This window comes from Capricornis sumatraensis, chromosome 3, assembly GCF_032405125.1.
Source record: "Capricornis sumatraensis isolate serow.1 chromosome 3, serow.2, whole genome shotgun sequence".
Lineage (NCBI taxonomy): Eukaryota > Metazoa > Chordata > Mammalia > Artiodactyla > Bovidae > Capricornis > Capricornis sumatraensis.
The window spans coordinates 32,793,569-32,812,577 of NC_091071.1; the positions used below are offsets into that span (position 1 = coordinate 32,793,569).

Here is a 19,009-nt window from a genome sequence, read left to right on the forward strand (position 1 = left end):
CTGGTTGGAGAGGGGGAGGCAGGGGACTAGCATTGAACCTGAACTTGCAGACAGTACCCGTTTTTATTGTATATATGCTTGGTGAGGTTTAGTGGGCTGCAGGCAGGGTTTAATGGATATTATGGGGGCACTCTAAGCCCACCCACATAGGCCACCCTTTGGCGTGGGGTATGGAGTGCTATGCTTAGCCACTAAGTCATGTCTGACTCCTTGTGACCCCATGGACTGTAGCCTGCCAGGTTCCTCCGTCCATGGAATTCTCCAGGCAAGAATACTGGAGTGGGTTGTCAAGCCCTCCTCCAGGGGATCAAACTCAGGACTCCTGAATTGCAAGTGGATTCTTTACTGTCTGAGCCACCAGGGAAAGCCCAAACATTCTGGACTAGATAGTCTCTCCCTTCTCCAAGGGATCGTCCCAACCCAGGAATCGAACCAGGTTCTCCTGCCTTGCAAGCAGAGTCTTTACCAGCTGAGCTGCCAGGAAAGCCCAGTGTTAGTTGCTCAGTCGTGTCCAACTCTTTGTGACCCCATGGACTGCAGCCCACCAGGCTCCTCTATCCATGGGATTCTCCAGACAAGAATACTGGAGTGGGTAGCCATTCCCTTCTCCAGGGAATCTTCCTGACCCAGGGATCGAGCCCAGGGCTCTGGCATTGGAGGCAGATTCTTTACAGTTTGAGTCACCAGGGAAGCCCATAAAACAGAAGTTTCTCTAAATAATTGCAAGGTTGGTAATAAGTGTTAGTGAGAGAAGAAGCAAGGAGATTTGCCAGAGATCTCCTGGGGTCCATACTTCAGGTAGATCAGACAGGCAGTTGTCGCAATTACATCAAGAGCAGATGGATAAGGAGATAGGCAGCTGAAGGACTGGGCTGGGGGTGAGTGTTCCCAAGATGATGGAGGTAGGATGAGTTTGGAGGGAGGGGAAGACAGAGGAGGTCATGCGGATTCTTTCTTTCCTTCTTCCTTCCTTCGTTCCTTGAAAAATCAGTCTATTATTGTGATGAAATATACATAACAAAGCATTTGCCATCGTCTTAGTTGCTTTGCGCTGCTATAATAAAAATACCATAGCCTGGGTGACTTATAAACAATAGAAATTTATTTCTCAGCCTTCTGAGGGCTGAGAAGTCCAGGATCGAGGCCCTGGGGAGGGGTGGTATCTGCTGGGAACCTGCTTCTTGGTTCTTGGATACTGTGTCCTCACATGGCAGAGAGTGTGGAGCTCCCTGACCTCTTTCAGAAGGGCCCTACTCCCATTCATGAGGCTGCTGCTGACCTAATCACTTCCCACAGACTACTCCACTTCCCAATAATGTCAACAATGGGGGTTAGGTGTCAACATCTGAGTCTGGACATTCGGTTCATAGCAACCATTATTAAGGGTATAGTTCCGTCATGTTGGGCTTTCCTGGTGGCTCAGATGGTAAAGAATCTGCCTGCCATGCAGGAGACCTGGGTTCAATCCCTGGGTCAGGAAGATTCCCTGGAGGAGGGCATGACAACCCACTCCAGTATTCTTGCCTGGAGAATCCCCATGGACAGAGAAGCCTGGTGGGCTACAGTCCATTGGGTTGCAGAGTCAGACGCGACTGAGCGACTAATGCTTTCCGTCATGTTAGACGTATCTTCACATGATGCAAACATCGCCACTATCCATCTCTAGAACATCTGTCATCTTCCCAAAGTATAAAGAACCCTGTGTTTAAACTGTGTCCATTAAACGATGACTCCCCATCCCCCTCCCTTTCCCCTGGCGACCACCAGTTCCACTTTCCGTCTCTATGAATTGACTAGGTACTTAGAATCGTGCGGTATTTGTCCTTTTGTGTCTGGCTTATTTCACTTAGCACAATGTCTTTAAGGTTCATCCGTGCTGTAGATTGCATCAGAATATCCTTCATAAAGCTGAATGATATTGCCTGGATGTATACATGATTCATCCCTCAAAGGATGCTCGGATGGCTTCTACTTTTGGGCCATTTGTGCAAGCGATTTCTTTAATTTGGCATTTCCTGTAGCGGATCAAATACTGTTCATCGCCACGTTTTACCACATGAGTCTGAGGCCTGGAGGTGACTTGGGATTAAGTTGGGTCATGGCGGCTGGTTTCTCACTTGTGAAACTGGGGGTCAGGATTCCTGTCTGATGCCAACAGTGTGAGGATTAGTGAGCTGATCTTTATGGAGCCCTTAGAACGCGCTTGGTAGACAGTAAACACTCAATAGAGGTGTTTATTAATCTATTTAATTAATAAAATCAATATTATTGATAAAGAAAAAGGGATCTTTTGGGTGAGGGTAGGGAACAAACATTTCCCCTTTCCATGTATCTCCAGGGAAGTTTTCAGTGATTACTAACATCTGCATTACTGCTTATCACTTTTTGCCACCAAGTGGATTTTTATTAATCATCATTATTTAATTACCAGTTGCTTTGCAAACAAGCCAGTACTCATTCTTGTCTGGTGGGCTACAGTCCATGGGGCTGCAAAGAGTCTCAGACATGACTGAGCGACTAGGCACACAATTATCTTTTTCTGTGCTGCAAAGCAAGTATTGACCAGGTGGTCATAGGAATTCACTTTCAAAGACCAGGTCTACACAGTTCCCTAAGCAGATTTTGAATGTCCCAGTGGTTCAGGGCTGTGTAGACAGCCTTAGCTGTCTACCATGATCATGGGGGCTCTATCCCCAAGGCCACACCCCAAGCCTTGTAACTTATCCTGGGTCCTCACACTTTGGGGCCTTGGGATGTCACCCAATCATACTGACCACCGCTTAAAGAACGGCGGGTGACCTCTTTGAGCTGAAGCAGTTGATGGTCACAGAGTGAGTTGCTGCCTTTGAGAACTGATAGCTCCTGAAAACCAGGCTCCCAGTGTGGGGCGTGGCCAGGGAAGGGGCGTGGCCAGAGGAGGGGCTTGTCCCCAGATTACCCAGTCCGAGGTGCCCTGTAGAGTGAGACTCAACGCGGTGGCTGCGGGGGGGGGGGGGGGGGGGGGGAGGACCTGGGGGTAGAGAGGTATGGAGGGAGGGAGGTATAGGGGCAGAGGTGCTGCGGTTCCACAGCGCTTGTTCTGCAGTTGTGGGCGTGAGGTCCCGGCAGGGGAAATGACAGGGTGTGTTTGCAAGGACGCAGCATTAATAGCATGCAATCACATAGCGAGAAGGTGTTTCCTCCTTCTTAACATTTTGGCTGTGCTGGATTTTCACTGCGGCATGTGGGCTCTTCACTGGGGTGCACAGGTTTCTCTAGTTGCGGCACGGGCTCTGTTGCTCTGCCTCGGCACGTGGGATCTTAGTTCCCAGACCAGGGATGGAACCCATGTCCCCTCCACTGGAAGGCAGATTCCTAACCATTGGACCATCAGTGAAGTCCCCTTCAACCCTTGTGATGCTCTCAAGAGGAAAGTCTCGATTGGATGCTAGAATGCCTTCCTCAGCTCTTTAACTCCAACTGATCTCCCTTTGAAGCAGAGGGTGTGGACCTCAGGCTGAGACCTTTGGGCTGTACCCAGAGTTTAAACTACACGCTTTTACTCTCAGCTTGTTTGTGCATTTTAATGGTTATTTCCGTTACGGCAAACGATGCCGATTTTCCATTGATAATAGTGATATAATGTTTTATTTTTAAACAAATACATTAAAAAAATTTTTTAAGACAATTGATTTTAAAAGATTATTAACCATGTTACAAATGGTGTGAGGGGATATGCCTATAGTGGTAAAGATGGTGGGTGAAAGCCTGACTCTTGTGTGCATAAGTCCCTTCAGTTGTGTCCAACTCTTTGCAACCTCATAGATTGTAGCCCACCAGACTCCTCTGTCCATGAGGTTTTCCAGGCAAGAATACTGGAGTGGGCTGCCTTGCTCTCCTCCAGGGGATCTTCCCGACCCAGGGATCGAACCCATGTCTCCTGTGTCTCCTGTGTTGGCAGGCGGGTTCTTCACCACTAGTGCTACCTGTGAAGCCCCTGACTCTTGGAGAACAGCGAAATAGACTTGTGTCTCAACTATTATTTTCTGTGCTGTAATCACCCATGTTGCCTGGGGATTGCATCGAAATGCAGATCCTGACCGAGAAGGTCTGGAGTTGAGCCTGAGAATCTGCGCTGTGAACAACCTCCGGGGTCCCCAGTGCTGCTGGTGAGAAGCAGGCAAGAGTGCAGGTTGCAGAGCAAGTTGATCTTGACAATTTTAAGCTGTTTGCTTCTCTTCTCTCACTCCTTCCTCCTCCCTCTCTCTTCCAGACTCAAAAATATTGGGGGAACCCAATCTTTCCAAGAGGCAAGGCGCAGTCATCCCATTCTAATCAGATCTTCTCTAATTGCATTTTACGTCCAAGCTTCCGAGCCAAGCCCAGCCGTTCCTTCCTGGAGGGATCCGGCCGGCTCAGGCCGACTCAGCCTGCCACACAGATCTTTCCGGATTTATGCAGATGTATATGTCCCTCTGGGGCTTCTGCCGCCCCTCCGAGATGCATGCCCTTGAATCAAAATCTCATTTTCCATCTTGATTACTAATGTGGTGGGAGCAAATGACGTTAGGAGCTGGGGAGTCAGGATAAGGCAGAAGCTTAGCTTTGACTGGATGTCAGAGAGAGGAATCGGATTTCTCTGCTTCTGCTCAGCAGCCTCCCCCCTCTATCTCCCTTCCCCCCACCCTCACGGCACCCCCTCCCTCTATCCCCCTGGCTGAAGGCTTTCCTGTAGCAAACAGAATGAGCCAGCTTTCAAGCTGGGAAGTTTCCTGTTCACTCTCCTTCACCTAGAGCCCCTTCTCCCATCTCAGTTGGTAGCTCTCACTTCTAGATGCTTCCAGAAGCTTCCAGGGCTCAATCCTGAATCTCAGAGTCCACCTGGATGCCCCTCTTTCTCTCCCACGCCCCCATCCTCTCCATCAGTAAATCCTATTGGTTCAAATTTCAGAAGCTCGTCACTCCTCCCTCCTCCTCTGCTTCCACTCTGACCTGAGCCTCCATCGTTTCTTGCCTGGACCATTGCTGAGGCCTTCTAAGTGCTCTGCTTGCTTTTGATGTTGCCAACTGATATGCTGGCAGCTTTTTGAGAGGGCATTCGATCCTTCAATAGGATGACTAGATTTACAGAGAGGAAAAGTTCAACTGCTTTAGATTCTGCAGGAAACCTTGAGAGTCTAACTGGAGAATACAGGTGACAGGCTCTGCCACCATCTTCACCTTGGCCAGGCCTCTCTGCACCGCTGCTGTCATGGAATTTCTCACCATGCCTTTGCAACCTCAGTGCCTCCCAAAATGCACGGTGCCTGATGAAGTCTAAGTAAATGCGGGTGGAGTGGTTTTTCTTTTTTTTTTTTTTAAAGATTTTCTTTTTTTAATGTAGACCATTTTTAAAGTCTTCACTGAATGTGTTACAATATTGCTTCTGTTTTACGTTTTGATTTTTTGACCACGAGGCATGTGGAATCTTAGCTCCCTGACCAAGGATTGAACCCTCATCCCCTGCAAGAGAAAGTGAAATCTTAACCACTGGACTACCAGGGAAGTCCCTGGAGGGGATTTAAAATCAGAGGATAAATACTTGTAGTCCAGGGGTTAAACTTGGCCCACATATTATTTGGATCCTCATGTTTTTCTTTTAACAGATCTATTTTTACTTGACATGAAATTAACTTATGTCTCAAGTGTAGAATCTAAGAAGCTTTGACACACATATGTCATGAAGCTGCTATCTCAAGCAAGGTAGTGAACATACAGAAAGATTCCCTTGTGTCCCTGGTCATCTCTCCCTCCTGACCCCCACCCCCTGTTCCCAACACAACCACTGATCTGCTTTCCGTCACTACTGATTAGTTTGCATTTTCCAGAATAATTACATAAAGGGCACCATACCCTATCCACTCTTCTTTCATTAGGCCTTTTTCCAGTCACCATAGTTGAGATCCCTAGTTTGTTCCTTCTTATTCCTGAGTCTTATATGTCTTGAATGGATACTGTATTGTGTTGATAGGTACTACCCCTGGTAGGTATCATATTGATACACCACAACAACCCTAATACTCATCAACAGTTCCCTTCTCCTCTTGCCCTCAATCTTCCCTGGCATCAGGGTCTTTTCCACTGAGTAGGCTCTTGGCCTCAGGTGGCCAAAGTACTGGAGCTGCAGCTTCAGCGTGAATCTTTCAAATGAATATTCAGGGTTGATTTCCTTTAGGATTGATTGGTTTGATCTCCTTGCTGTCCAAGGGACTCTCAAGAATCTTCAACACCACGCTTCCAAAGCATTAATTCTTTAGTGCTCAGCCTTTCTTATGGTCCAATTCTCACATCCATACATGACTCCTGGAAAAACCATAGCTTTGACTATACAGACCTTTGTTGGCAAAGTGATGTCTCTGCTCTTTAATATGCCGTCTAGGTTGGTCATAACTTTTCTTCCAAGTAGCAAGCGTCTTCTAATTTCATGGCTGCAGTCACTGTCTGAAGTGATTTTGGAGCCCAAGAAAATAAAATCTGCAACTCTTTCCATTTTTTCCCCATCTTTTTCCACATCTGCTCTGTACATTGGAGGAAACGCAAGAAAGCAGCCAAGCCTGGAAAGGACTGTAGAGAGCACAGGGGCTCTGAGTTTTCACCTTGAAAGGTTTCTGCTTTCACTCTGAAGTTTCTTTGGGGTTTTGAGTTCCAATTGGTCATTAACACCAGCAGAGCCTCTCCTCCTCCAGGAGGGTGGGGGGCAGTAGGGTGTGCGCTGTCTACGGGGGTGAGGGCCTGCAGTCACCGTCTGAGGGCCTCAGTGTCTGCTGCCAGCCCCTCTGCTTGTCCAACGAGGCTTGGACCCCATGGTGGAGTGGGAAACGCTTTTGTGCTTTGCAAGCAGTCGGATCCCTTCCAGCACCAGAGCCAGCAGCCAAGCTCCTGACAGCTCATTTCCATAACTGGCCGAGCACAAGTGCTGGGGAGCCGGCCTGCCTGCCCCTGTGCCTCGGTGGATAGGCTGGTGAGAAGTGGACGGGCCAGGCCTTAAAGACCATTGTGTCTACTGAGAACGTTCTTGTTTCCAGTTTCCTCCATCAGTCCTTCCAATAGTATCGAGCAATGAGGCCTGGTGTGACCCTAGTCTGTCTTTGCCATCTCTCTTTTGTTTGAGAATCTCCCTTTCCAGGCAGACTTCAAGTCTCAGGCTGCACTGACCCTTTGAAATTAAGGTTTTTTCCCATCTTCTCTACCACGATGGGACCCTCTATGGCAGGAGATACTCGTTTTCTACATATGTGAAAATCGCTCAGCTGTGTCTGACTGTTTGTGACCCCATGGACTATAGAGTCTATGGAATTCTCCAGGCCACAATACTGGACTGGGAAGCCATTCCTTTCTCCATGGAATCTTCCCAACCCAGGGATTGAACCCAGGTCTCCCTCATTGCAGGCAGTTTCTTTATCAGCTGAGCCACCGGGAAGCCCAAGAATACCGGAGTGGGTAGCCTATCCCTTCTGCAGTGAATCTTCCTGACCTAGGAAACGAACCAGGGTCTCCTGCATTGTAGGTGAATTCTTTACCAGCTGAGTTACCAAGGAATCCCTTTCTACATATGGCAATACTATAAAGGTGCCATTTCAAATACATTTGTTCAAGGCTGAAAAGGGCATTGATTTGAAAAAATAGATTAAATAACTAGGGGTTTTCCAGGTGGTGCAGTGGTAAAGAATTCACCTGCCAATGCAAGAGACACAAGAGATGCAGGTTGGATCCCTGGGTCGGGAAAATCCCCTGGAGGAGGGAATGGCAACCCACTCCATTATTCTTGCCTGGAGAATCCCCTGGACAGAGGAGCCTGGTGGGCTACCGTCCATGGGTGGCGCAGAGTCGGACACTGCTGAGCCATCGAGCCCTTGTGGGTATGTAGATATGGCAAGGTAACCGCCAGGAAAAGCCCCATGTGCAGTCGGTCTCTGCCTGATGCTCACCTTAGTACCAGCAGGAATCAGCGGTTCCCTAGTGTCATGTGGGCTCAGGTCTCATCACTGTTTTTTGCAGGGTCGGGGGCGGGGTGTGCCTGGGGACACCCAGCATGAGGGGGTCTGTGAGAGCTAAGATACAGGTGGCTCTGAGGGCTGTGCCAAATGGTGAGGTGATGGTGGGGGTGCCATGTCCACCAGTTATCTGTTCACGCTGACACTGTGCCAAGTGAGAGAGATGCTGCTGGAGTCAGGAAAACAGAGGCAAGGTCCAGAACTGGGAAGGCAGCCAACAAATGCCGCAAGCTGGAGGGAGCAGACAGGAGAGTAGGGAGAAAATGAGCAAGGTCAGCACGGCCAGGGCTGGAGCTGGGGATGGTACTAATGAGGGTGTTTTGAGCTCACTTTGTGAACCACTGATGCTCAGGGAAGCTAGGACTGCACGTTGCATTTGGTATTAGCCAATCATATGCTTTGACTGGAAGCCATGGGCGGGGCAATCCCTGGGATTGGCTTCTGCTGAGGCAAGAAGACAGTAAGATGCAGCCCGGAGGAGGCAGAGGGCTGCCTGGGCGCCTCCTGAGTACGGGTGTGTGCCAACAGTCTCCAAGTTTCTTCCAAGTTGTGGCGTCTCCCTGTTTGGGTCCTCAGCTCCTTGCCTTCTTGAGACCCGCTGGCCAGCCTCACCTCCACTCCTGGCTTGCACATGGGCTTGCCTCCTGGTCCAGTCTCCCCTTCCATCTCTACATGCTTCTCCCACACGTGCGCCCCCACAGTACAGTGAAGATGGTTGGGTTCACTTCTGGCTCCAGCACTTCCTAACTACGTGGCCAAGGTCAGGTTGCCCTACCTCTCTGTGTCTCAGTTAAATGGGAGCAATAATGGTTGGCAAATGTTTGCTCTGGGAATAAGAGCATCCACACTGGTCACCTCGTAAGTGCTCAATGACTATTAACTGTAAAAATGGTAAAACACACCAACCGACCTGTGCTCTGATTTATAACCTGTGCTGACAGGGAGGGACAAGCAAACTGAAAGGATATGGCCTCTGGGATCTAAAGACCAGAGTTGCATCTGGTAAACTAACTAACTCCCATGAATCTCAGTTTCCTAATCTCTGACAGAGGAATAATCTTGTGAGGATGAAAAGAAAATATTGCTGTTGTTCAGTTGCTAAGTCATGTCCAGCTCTTTGCGACCCCATGGACTGCAGCACAGCAGGCTTCCCTGTCCCTCACTGCCTCCCCGAGTTTGCCCAGGAAAAGATACAGCTGAGCAATTCTCAACACTCCCACATTGGAATCACCCGCATCTCTAGGGATTGTGACTTGATTGGTTGGGATGTAGCCTGGGCATCCAACCTTTTAAACCCCCCAGCCAAGGTTGAGAATGAAAGGATCAGCATTCAGACCAGTGGTTCTCAAGGTGCGGTCCTGAACCAGCTGCATCAGTATCATCTGGGAACTTGTTAGAAGGAAGTGCACATCCTTGGGTCCCATCCTGGACATCCTGACTCAGAAACTCTGGGGTCCAGACATCCAAGTTTTTACCAGTCCTCCATGTGTGCCAGCCAGGTGCAAATGTGCAATAAGTGTTTGCTAAGCCAATCCTCTCTCCCTGAGAAGTATTGGTTTGGCCAAAAAAGTTCGTTAGCATCTTGCAGAAAACCCCGGACAAACTCTTTGGCTAACCCAGTATTTACTAAAAGCACATCCGGTGTGCTAGACTCTGAGTTAGGAGCATGGGGTCCAGTGGGCCCTGCCTATGGGCTTATGTTCCAGTTTGTTGTTTAGTCAGTAAGTCGTGTCCGACTCTTTTGCTACCCCAGAAATTGTAGCCCGCTGGGCTCCTCCATTCATGGAATTTCCCAGGCAAGAATACTGGTATAAGTTGTCATTTCTTTCTCCAGGGGAATCTTCCAGACCTAGGGATTGAACCCGTGTCTCCTGCATTTCCTGCATTGGCAAGTGGATTCTTTACCACTGCCCCACCAGCGAAGCCCTATGTTCCAGTGGGACAGACCTTTTTTTTTTTAAAGTAGGAACTTTCACGGTGGTCCAGTGGCTAAGACTCTGGGTTCCCAATGCAGGGGGCCTGAGTTCACTCTGGGAACTAGATCCCACATGCCAAAACTAAGAATTTGAGTACTGCAACTAAGACACAGTGAAGCCAAATAAATAGATAAATATGTTTTTAAAATAAGTAAAAACCTCGTTAATGAAAATTGTGATAAGCATTAAGAAGATGGTTGAGGGCCTGAGATACTGGATGCCCATGAATTTTCAGAGAATCATACAAGTGTCCTCTGTAGCAGGGAGCCTCCGCCCCTCCAGGACTTTCAGGACACCTGACCCCAGATGACCTCTGAGCAGCTGGTATGTGTACTGGTCTGGCATTGTCTGAAGGCAGCCTCTGGACGGAAACAACTGTGAGTAGGGTTGACTCAACGTCTCTCCTCAGAGTAGTAATTCTCACCCTGGCTGAATTTACTCCCCAGTGGCACTTGCCAACGTCTGGAGACATTTTGGTTGTTACAGCTTGCCGTGTGGAGCGGGAAGGGGGCAGGGTGCTTCTAACAGACACATATAGTGGGTGGGATCCAGGGATGCTGCTAAACACGTCGATGCACAAGACAGTCCACCCTCCCGACAACGAAGCTGTGGCCCCAGACGTCAAGTAGGCCAAGTTTGAGACTCGCTGCTCTGGCTCTTTCACGACTTGCATTTCTGGCCAAGTCCCTCTGGAGCCCTCCTCCACTAGCTCTTGCCCCTGGGCTCAGCTGCAGTTGAAAATCTTCCACCATTTGACCAGAAAAAGGATTCCAAGCTGCTTTCTGCCTTCTGAAGCTGGGGAAACTGCCCTGAGTCAGGCATCTCCTTGGAAACCCCTTGGCTGCACGCAATTTGGAAAACAATAAATTTGCAAGGTTGCACAAAGCATGCAGAAGCCCAAAGCTGGCTGGAACTGCTAAATCCCCCTTTTTCCCTTCACATCAAAAATAATTTCCCGGCCCTAGAGGCTTTGTCTGCTGTCACAAGATGCAGGCAGATATTTTGAAAGGACCAACACCACTGCCCAAAGCGTCCCCCCTTTCAAAGCCCTTGGGTGGATTTCTGTTCCAGCCAGGAACATCAGAGCACTTTTCCACTGAGCTGAGGTTGGTTTCGTCCTAGGCATGCCTAGCAAGGATGTACCTTGCCATTTGGGGCCAAAGACCATTTCCAGCCAGGACTTAACTGTTTCCCCAAGCCTGGGACTGGGGCCTGCCATCAGCTGGTCCCTCACAAGGTCTGAATGTGGATGATCATCACCTAGTTTGTCATCCTGTTGCAAGAAGAAGGTGAAAGAAAAAACTCTCCATCATAAGAGGCATATTAACCTCACTCCCTGCAGCTAGAGTTCTAAGTGCTTTTCTAATGTTAACTCATTTTCCCTCCTACAACCCTGTGTGTGTATATATGTGTGTGTATATGTGTGTGTGTGTGTGTCTGGTGTGCATGCTCAGTCATGTCTGGCTCTTTGCAACCCCATGGACTGGAGCACACCAGGCTCCCCTGTCCATGAAATTTCCCAGACAAGGATACTGGAGTGGGCTGCCAACAACCCTGTGAAGAAGGGATTACTTTCAGGGATTATTTTTACAGATGAGGAACAGGACAAATGTTTTCCTAAAGCCCTCACCTCAGACATGCAGATGACACCACCCTTATGGCAGAAAGTGAAGAGGAACTAAAAAGCCTCTTGATGAAAGTGAAAGAGGAGAGCAAAAAAGTTGGCTTAAAGCTCAACATTCAGAAAATGAAGAGCATGGCATCCGGTCTCATCACTTCATGGGAAATAGATGAGGAAACAGTGGAAACAGTGTCAGACTTTATTTTGGGGGGCTCCAAAATCACTGCAGATGGTGACTGCAGCCATGAAATTAAAAGACACTTACTCCTTGGAAGAAAAGTTATGACCAACCTAGATAGCATATTCAAAAGCAGAGACATTACTTTGCTGACTAAGGTCCGTCTAGTCAAGGCTATGGTTTTTCCTGTGGTCATGTATGGATGTGAGAGTTGGACTGTGAAGAAAGCTGAGCGCTGAAGAATTGATGGTTTTGAACTGTGGTGTTGGAGAAGACTCGAGAGTCCCTTGGACTGCAAGGAGATCCAACCAGTCCATTCTGAAGGAGATCAGCCCTGGGATTTCTTTGGAAGGAATGATGCCAAAGCTGAAACTCCAGTACTTTGTCCACCTCATGCGAACAGTTGACTCATTGGAAAAGACTCTGATGTTGGGAGGGATTGGGGGCAGGAGGAGAAGGGGATGACAGAGGATGAGGTGGCTGGATGGCATCACTGACTCGATGGACGTGAGTCTGAGTGAACTCCAGGAGCTGGTGATGAACAAGGAGGCCTGGCGTGCTGCAATTCATGGGGTCGCAAAGACTCGGACATGACTGAGCGACTGAACTAAACTGAAAGCCCTTACCACTGCAGCTAGTAAATGGCAGAGTCAGGATTTGAATCTAGGTGTTCTGCTCCAGAGTTTATTCTTTAAGTCAGTGTGAGCATCTTCCCTGCTCCCACCAACACAGCCTAACAACAACAACAACGATAATATCTAAATCAGTGCCCTCCAATGGGACAATTTTATACCAGGGAACATCTGACAATGTTTGGAGACATTTTTGGTCGTTACGACTTTTGAGGGGCTGCTATTGGCACCCAGCGGGTAGAGACCAGGAATGCAGTTAAACATCCTACAGTGCAGAATGACAGAATAACCCTGCCCCAAATATCAATAGTGCCAAGACTGAGAAGACTTGGTCTCCTGGCATTAAGGTTTGACTTTTTTAAAAGAAAGGGAATTCCCTGGTGGTCCAGTGGCTAAGACTCTGTGCTCCCAATGCAGGGGGCCTGGTTTGATCCCTAGTGAGGGAACCAGATCCCACATGCTGTGTGCCACAAATAAGACCCGGTGCAGCCAAATAAATAAATATTTTTTAAAAGAAAGGATAAAAGGTAGAAGATAAGTAGACATGGATGGATACATGGATGGATGGGTACGTAGGTGGATATATGGATGGATGGGTGGATGGATGGATGGGTACATAGGTGGATACATGGATGAATGGGTGGATGGATAGAAAGTGCTGAGGTCAACAGAGTGCTTGTTAGTGCAGCCATTGTGCTTAGCATGGGGTACCTGAATTAATCCTCACAGTCACCCTCTGAGGTAGATATTGTTATTATCTCCATTATACAGATGGGGAAACTGAGGCCCAGAGAGGTTTGGCCATTTGCCAAGCCCATGTGCTTAGTGGTGTGGTGCTGGCCTTTGAACAGCAGCCTTCTGATTTTAGGGGCTGGCGCTTTCTCCCTCGGCACACTCCGACCATTACAGCGTGCCACATGTTACCCTTCGTATCCCCTTGTGACCTTGTTCCCTCTGTGTCTCTCCATCTGGACTCGGTGTGGGCCCTCCTGCCTCTCAGTTCCTCGCTGGCCATCTTCTTCCCAGCTTTGTGCCCTCTGCCCACCCTCCTAACGGCAGCTGGAGAAATCTGCCTCAAACAACAAACCCGACCATGTCCTTCTGCTTTAAAACTTTACCGTGCGTGTGGTCAGCTCAGCGTTTTGTTAAAATGCGCAGCACCTTGGGAGGTCTGGGGTGGGGCCCGAGACTCTGCATGTATGACAAGCGCTCAGAGTCCAGCCATGCTGGTCGGCAGACCACCCCCTGAGTAGCAAAGCTGTTGGAGAAATTACTCTCTGAACGTGGGAAACCTCAAAGGAGCAGCAGCCTTGTGCGTGATGGGAGGCTTAGAGGGATCAGGACTTCCTCTGTGATGAGATACGGCCTGCGTGCATGCTCCGTCGTGTCTGACTCTTTGAGACCCCCATTGGTCTGTAGCCCGCCAGGCTCCTTGTTCAGGGGGTTCTCCAGGCAAGAATACTGGACTGGGTTGCCATTCCCTTCTCCAGGGGATCTTCCTGACCCAAGGATCGATCCTGCATCTCCTGCATTGGCAGGTGGATTCTTTACCCACTGAGCCACCTGGGAAGCCCATCAAACTACCAGCCCTGGGGCCAAATCTGCCCCTCCCGTGACTGTTTTTGTAAATAAAGTTTTATTGGAACACAGATTCCCCCATACATTTCTGTGTTGTCCGGGGTTAACTGTGCACTGCCTTGGCTGAGTTGAGCTCAGAAACTCAGAAACTGTATGTGACAGAAACTATACGTCTCCTAAAGCGGAAAATATCTACCACCCAGAGCTTTAGAGAAAAATGTGTCGCCTGTCTGCAGCATCTTCAAGGTGCTCCAGAAGGCTATGTGCTGGGACTCTCAGACATCTGAGGGGGGTTGATCACAGACACAGACACACCTGCACATACACACACGTGCACACACACAGCCACACCTGCAGCTATTAACAACAGCTCTCAGACTGGATCTCAGAGGACATGGCTCCGGGCACGCGGAGGTGATGGGTGATGGATTAGAGCTTGAACTTGGTCCAGGAGCACTTACAGCGCCCTAACTGATGAGGGAGACAGCTCTTGAGTCCCCATTTGCTGGATAAGGAAATTGAGGCCCCCACAGCCCAGGGCTCTAAGCGAGGTGTGAGTTCCGCAGCTGGTTTGTGTTAGGGCTTGGATGGGACCCCAGTCTCCTGACTTCCTGCCCAGGACTCTTACCTCCAAGTCACCCTGCAAAGAGGCCCCCGTGGCTGGGAATCTGCCTGGAGCTGGGGCGGGGGGTGGGGAGGAGAGTGGGGCATTGGGAAGGTAGAGGGGTGTTGTGAACAAAAAGCTCTTTGGTTCCTCAGGCGGGGCTGGGGGGTTGGGGGTTGGAGGACTGACCCACCTTCTACCTTGAGCCGACCCTCCCTGAGCCGCATTCTAGAAGCTGAGAAAGAGGACACTCCTCCTCCACTGCACAGGCAACCCCTGCCCTGACCCCTTACACCCTAATAAGTGGGTTGATGGAAGTTGAGCCCTGGACTGGACGTCTGAGGGGACTGAAGTCGCCTGCAGAGACAAACTCTGAGTTTCCTATTGTCTGACATTAAACAACAATTATCCCAAAGGAAAAGTCTCCTAAGGGACTGGACACTGCAGGATGGGAGCTGGGCGTAGGGCGGGCAGGAGGGACAGCCTCATGGCACATGCCTGCACTGGACTCAGCATTTTATATACAGTATCTCATTTAATCTGCACGGTAACCTGGTGGGTGATTTATTATTATTATGCTAACTTTATAGCATGATAATAAAAGCATGGGTTTCCCAGGTGACTGCATGGTAAAGAATCTGCCTGCCAAGCACAAGATGGGGGTTCTGTCCCTGGGTTGGGAAGATCTCCTGGAGAAGGAAATGACAACCCACTACAGTATTCTGGGCTTCCCTGGTAAAGAATCCGCCTGCCATGTGGGAGACCTGGGTTCAATCCCTGGGTTGGGAAGATCCTCCAGAGAAGGGGACTGACTACCCACTCCAGCTTTCTGGCCTGGAGAATTCCATGGATATACAGTCCATGGGGTCGCAAAGAGTCGGACACAACTGAGCAACTTTCACTTTCGCTTCCCGTTCACAGTATTCTTGCCTGGGAAATCCCATGGACAGAGGAGCCCTGTGGGCTACAGTCCATGGGGTCGCAAAGGGTCGGACAAGGCTTAGCAACCAAACAACAACAAAAAGAACAAGTGCTCCATACAGTGTCTGGCCCCATAGATGGGGCTACGAGTGAAGAGGCTCAGTGGATGTTGAATACACGAATATATACGGCACAGAGAGGGTAAGCGACCCGTTGAAGAGCACACAGTGGTGAAGAGCCGGAGCTGGTATTTGAACCTAGATCTGTGTGACTGCAGAGGGACTCAGTGAGCTGAAGGGACCTGCCTTCCTTGCCCTTTATGCCTGGTACACGGGAGGCTTAGAACTACCCCTTTCTCAGTCTAGGGCCTGGGGACCCTCCTTCCCAACTGAGTTCCAGCTTTGGGCCAAGGCTGCGGAGACTCCTCCCATGGGGTGAGCACCTGGGCCAATCCCACAGCAGGTAGCCCTTCGCCCTGCCCCAGGAGGCTTCCCCAGCTCAGGGACTGGGGAGAAAGGCAAACAGGGAAGGAGGGCTAGAGCTCTCTAGCTGGCCAAGGGAAGATGGAAGGAGGGGCACGATGGCTTTTTCCAGGGTGTGTTTATGGGAGGAACACGCACACACAGGCACGGGCTTGCTTTGGGAAGAGCAGGACTTGGTGCCAATGCTTTTCAAGTTACCACAAAGGAGTGTCGCTAGCTTTGTGTGCCAGCAGTGAAGGGCTTTATATACTTGCTAAGGTTCCCAAGAGCTCCTTCTCCCAGGCCTGGCACAATGGCCTTACCCCCACTCTATGGAGTGGCTGTGATCCCCATTTTACTAGAAAGGCTCAGAGAGCCTAGGACACTTGCTTAAGGTCACCCAGCTTGGATGTGCTGGGGCTGGGATTTGGAGAGATTCAGGCTGTCTGGTGCCAATGTCTCTGCTTTCTACTTAAGCAAACACCTCATGGTGTGCATTGGTCCATCTAGAGAGGAAGTGTTCATTAAGTATCTACTAATTAGTCAGTGGGCTTCCCAGATGGCACAGTGGCAAAGAATCTGCCTACTAATGCAGGAGACTCGGGTTCTATCCCTGAGATCCCCTGGAATAGGAAATGCAACCCACTCCAGTATTCTTACCTGGAAAATTCCATGGGCAGAGGAGCCTGGCGGGCTGCAGTCCACGGGGTCCCAAATAGTTGGATACCACTGAATGACTGAGCAATTGGTCAATATATACGGCTTTTAGCAAAATGCCTGGCACGCTGTCAGCACTATTTTAAGTGTTAGGTGATATTATTACTATGTCCCACGCACTGATTGGTTTAGGCAGTGAGGGATTCAGCTGAGAGCAAAACAAAAATCCCTCCCCACATGGAGCTTACTCCCTGGTAGAGGATGATTGACAACATTAATGAGTTGTTGTTGTGCAGTAGCTTGATGTCCGACTCTTTGCGATCCCATGGGCTGCAGCATACCAGGCTTCCCTGTCCTTTGCTATCTCCCAGAGTTTGCTCGAACTCATGTCCATTGAATCGATGATGCCATTCAACCATCTCCTCTGTCGCCCCCTTTTCCTCCCACCTTCAATCTTTCCCAGCATTAGGGTCTTTTCCAGTGAGTCGGCTCTTTGCATCAGGTGGCCAAACAACTGGAGCTTCAGCTTCATTATCAGTCCTTCCAATAAACATTCAGGGTTGATTTCCTTTAAGATTGACTGGTTTGATCTCCTTGCAGTCCAAGGGACTCTCAAGAGTCTTCTCCAACACCATAGTTCAAAAGCATCAATTCTTCGGCTCTCAGCCTTCTTTATGGTCCAACTCTCACATGACTCGTGGCCTAAATGTGTACATGACTACTGGGAAAACCATAGCTTTGACTATATGGACCTTTGTCTCTGCTTTTTAATATGCTGTCTAGGTTTGTCATAGCTTTTCTTCCAAGGAGCAAGCGTCTTTTAATTTCATGGCTGCAGTCACCATCCACAGTGATTTTGGAGTCCAAGAAGATAAAGTCTTGGGTTAATAAAATAAAGACTGTTTCCACTGTTGCCCCATCTATTTGCCATGAAGTGATGGGAGAGGATGCCATGATCTTTGTTTTTTGAATGTTGACTTTTAAGCCAGCTCTTTCACTCTCCTCTTTTACCTTCATCAAGAGGCTCTTTAATGAATAAAGCACAGTATGTCGGAAGGTATAAGGACTATAGAGAAAAGAAAGCAGAATTTGAACAATTGGGAGTGCTGGCCGGTTTGGGGGTTGTAAGTTTAAAGGAAATGATCAGAGAAAGGTCTTCTGGGCATTTTAGCCATAACCAGAAGGGCATGAGGGAATGAGCCATGTGGAGATCTGGGGAAGGAGCGTCCCTGGCAGTGGGGACAGTCCCTGCAAAGGCCCTGTGGTGGGAGCATGCTGGGTTAGATGTGGATTGTGAGATACACCAGCTCCACGGGCAGGTAGGTAGGTGAGTGGGTAATTGAATGTCTCAAACACCTCTATCTTCTTCCCCCTGCAGAGGATGGTGAAGATGTTCGAGACACTCATTCCGTATATATGTGCGCGCGCGTGCGTGCCCACATGCATATAACAGGCGCCTTGGGTCTGAGCGATTCTGAGCCACAGAGCATGTACAGACTTGCCTGGCAAGGCTGCCTGTGCTCTGAGCTTCCTGCCTGCCTGGGCTGGGGTCTGGATCGCCTAGGCAACCACAGTGTGGAACAAGGGCACAGTTCTGGGCTGAGCACCAGGATTTCCAATTGCTGATGTCAAATTTCCCCCAGAAACTTGAAAACCCTGTGATGAGGCAGCCTCTTTTCCCCCAGGCCCCTTGCTGGAAACCCAAGCCCATGGTGCACAGGTCACCCACATGCGCATCTCCAAAAATATCTTCAAGGGATGAAATTACTCCCGTGCCTCCACTTGGGGTTTTCCTGCCAAGATGGACAGTCTTGAGTTGCACCTCCAAGTCCCTAACCAGAGTCCTCAATCCATCTCCTTCCCCTTGGGACTCTTTAGCATTTGCACATCTCTATCACCCGCATCAGTGTTTCCTGACTCTGGCTGCACCGTTAGGGAGTTCCTGAAGCCTTTTGACACCCACTGTATCCCGGGCCAATGGAATCTGAACCTCTGGTGGAGGGGGGCAGACAGCTGCAGTTTAAAAAACTGTCCAGATAATGCTAATGGGCAAACAAATGCAAGAATTAACACCCATTATATGGGAGACCTGGGTTCGATCCCTGAGTTGGGAAGATCCCCTGGAGAAGGAAATGGCAGCCCACTCCAGTATTCTTGCTTGGAGAATCCCATGGACGGAGGAGCCTGGTGGGCTACAGTCCACGGGGTCGCAAAGAGTCGGAGACGACTGAGTGAGGCACAGCACAGTACACGTAGATAGCATTTTGTCTTTAATAGAATTTCTCCCTTAGAAAAGTTATTTTAAAAAGAAACCTTAGCTCTGATAGGATTATGGGGATTTTTTCTCTTCTTTTTGATTCTGGGGAAGA

At 49.3% G+C, this 19,009-nt stretch overlaps 1 protein-coding gene across 1 annotated transcript in view; it reads left to right on the forward strand.

The window, feature by feature from the left end:
- Positions 1-19,009, forward strand: part of TEKT5 (tektin 5) — a 47,427-nt gene that overhangs the window by 16,824 nt on the left and 11,594 nt on the right. The window lies entirely within an intron of this gene.